Source organism: Rhinopithecus bieti, unplaced genomic scaffold (assembly GCF_001698545.2).
Source record: "Rhinopithecus bieti isolate Rb0 unplaced genomic scaffold, ASM169854v2 scaffold_63033, whole genome shotgun sequence".
Classification (NCBI taxonomy): Eukaryota; Metazoa; Chordata; class Mammalia; order Primates; family Cercopithecidae; genus Rhinopithecus; species Rhinopithecus bieti.
This window is the reverse complement of record NW_016823818.1, coordinates 117287-120603: the sequence shown is the minus strand read 5'-3', so window position 1 is coordinate 120603 and position 3317 is coordinate 117287.

Genomic DNA, 3317 nt, shown 5'->3' with positions numbered 1-3317 from the left:
ACCTTGGCCGGGTGCGGTGGCTCACGCCTGTAATCCTAACACTTTGGGAAGCCGAGGTGGGCAGATCACGAGGCCAGGAGATCAAGACCATCCTGGCTAACACGGTGAAACCCCGTCTCTACTAAAATGCAAAAAATTAGCCAGGGGTGGTGGTGGGTGCCTGTAGTCCCAGCTACTTGGGAGGCTGAGGCAGGAGAATGGGGTGAACACAGAAGGCGGAGCTTGCATTGAGCCAAGATTGTGCCACTGCACTTCAGCCTGGGTGACAGAGCAAGACTCTGTCTAAAAAAAAAAAAAAAAAAAAACCTTTATTTTGAAATCATCAGATTCAAAGGAAGTTGCAAAAATCACACAGAGCAAAAAACATCACATGTACCTTCACAGTTTCCCCCAGTGGTGACATCTTACGTAACTGTAGTACAAAACCAGGAAATGGACCCTGGCACCATGTATGTGCAAAGCTCTGTGCCTTTTGCACACACGCAGACTCGGCTTCACCTTATTTATGCTTGTGCAGGAACATTAAGTGTCCATAAACGTGGATGGAGCTCCTCTTACTCGTGTGCATGGGGTCAGCGGGAGGCGGGAGTACAACCAAACAAAACCATCTAGACTTTGACCGTTGGTGTGGGTGCCAGGTTCCAATCACTGTGTGTCCCCACGCTGTGTTCAGGGCCACGCTCTTCTGTCTTCTCCCACTAGTCTGTGAGTCTGTGAGGTCTTATCCACTACCTCTCAAGCAGCCAGCCCTTCTGGTGGGCTTTGTCGTGGGGAAGGGGTGGCAGTAGGTTTGTTCTGGGGCTCCTAGCACTAGAAGACTTGGTTCAAATCCAGAAGCGCCTCCTATTCGTGTGGGTGTCCAGGCAACTTACCTGACCCGTCTGTGACTCCATGTCCTTGGGGACGTCCTATTCTAAACACAAGAGCATGGCCATCTGTCATCGTCACCATCCTGGCATCTGCAGAAGAGCCACCAAGTGCTGCCTCCTGAGAATTTCTGGAAGGAAGAGATGACTGGTAGGGTGGAAAGTTATTGAAAGCGACATTTGGAGTTCTTTCCAAGGGAGATAACCCATCCCCCAATATCCCCTATCCATTTGTTCAACCTACTAAGATATCCAGAAAGACCTAGTAAGATATCCAGTTGTTCACCTCAAGTCTTCAACTTTCCCCAAAGTTCTTTGCTGTTTTCTCTATGCCTTGTGCAGAGCCTGATGCATAGCATGTGCTCCTTGGGGGCCGCTTTGGTGTGTTTCCTGCTAACGGCACCTAAATAGCAATGGCCACCATGTCTTTTACAGCTACAGTCGTAGGCAGAATTCCAAGATGGCGCCCAAGATCCCCACCCACTAGTGCCCACGTCTCATCTAATCCCCTGCACTTGAGGATAGGTTGGACCTGCGAGTATGATGGGGTGTCACTCCAGTGGTTAGGTTAATGCAGATAGGTCGTGTGTTCAGTAAAGGGATTTTGCAAATGTGATGAAGACTCCTAGTCGGTTGACTTGAGCTCATCAAAAAGGAGACATCCTGGGTGGGCCTGGCCTCATCAGGTGAGCCCATAAACGAGAGCAGAAGCACATCCCGAGTTGTCAAATTCATAGAGACAGAAAGGAGAATGGTGGGTGCTAGGGGCTGGGGGAGGGAAGAGGGGAGCTGTTGTTGAGTGCATACAGTGTCTCGGTTGTACAAGATGGAAGGTTCTGGAGAGCCATTGCACAGCAGTGTGAATATACTTAACATCACTGAATCGTACACGTAAACATGGTTAAGATGATGAGTCTTATGTTATATATATGTATATATAAACCACATTTGGAAGAAAGAGAGAAAGGGAATGGGGTGCTTGCCTTAAAGAAAGCAAACAGCCATGTCATGAGCTGCCACTAGAGGGTCCATGTGGCAGAGACCTGAGAGTAGCCCCTTGGGGCTCAGAGCACCCCCATCCAAAAGCCAGTAGGAAAACAGCAACCTCATTCCTAGTGCTGCAAGGAAATGGATTCTGCCAATAACCAAACAAACTCGGGAGAGGACCCCAAGTTCCAAATGATAACTCAGCCCAGCCCATACCTTGACTTCAGGCTTATAACAGTCTGAGCAGAGGACCCAGTTAAACCTGACTCTTGACACACAGAAATTATGAGATGGCAAATGGTGTTTTTGTTGTTGCTGTTGTTTGTTACGCAGCAGTAGCTGACTCATACACTTGCTGTGTTGAAGTTGAGATCATTATCTCCATTTCACAGAGGAGAAAACAGTAAACAGCGGAGAGGGGCTAACATGCTCAAGGCCACATGGCAACTGTGTTGTGATCGTCACATCAACTGTGCCTGTCACCCGGGCCAGACCATCACCTCCTTCATTAAGATCAGGGATCTGGTCCAAGCCTTGGCCAGATGTTTACTGAGTGAGTGAAAGAAACAAAGAATGAAGGTGCTGGGACCGGTCCTCACCTGACTCCCGGCACACAGGTGAGTCTGTGTCTGCGACCAGGACCAGTGACACCATGTGACACTGAGTGAAATCTCGAGAACATAACTGTGAGGCTCAGAAGGAGTAGTTAGCACATGCAGCTCTCCGGGCTGAGTCAGCTGCTGGCACTGAAGTTGGAGCTGATCAGCCTCCTGGAATGTGACATGCTGTTCCCTGACTAATATTCCGGCTGAATCAGAGCTTTGCTCGTAATGAGAGGCAAGTCTCGAGCCAGTCACCCTCTGGGCCATGTGAGACTGGGAATTCAGAATCAGCCGGGAGTGACAGAAAGCCAGGTCTGGCTGGCACGTCTGGGTGGGTGTTTACGGCATGCGGGCTGCCAGCTGTGACCAGGTTTGAAGGGAGCCAGAGCCGGAGGACGCAGGTGCAGAGGACAGGCGCCCAGAGGAAGTGGGAGGAGAGGTGGCCATGGGGCTGGGGCCCCACTCTGGGTGCCCCTGGAGCCATGTAGGGGGTGGGCTCATCCCCTTACCGCCGTGAACATATGAGGCCGATTGTTCTCTGGGGTGGGTCGTCCTGGGCACTGCAGGGTGCTGACAGCGTCCCTGGCCTCCACCCACTCCATGCCAGGAGCACCCCCAGTCGTGACAACCACAGATATCCCCAGACACCACCCAGCTTTCCCTGGGACAGAATCACCTTGGTCGAGACCCTCTGGGATAGAAGATTCCGCAGACCCCCAAGAGATTCTGCGTCCCATGATCCTCTGCCCTGCGGAGGTCCCAGGAGGCTGCGCACATTGAAATCCACACCCTGAGTGGGAGGGGAGAGAGGAGGTGAGTCCCCAGGAGCTGGGGCCCCCTGGTTTATGCCGTCGGCCCCATC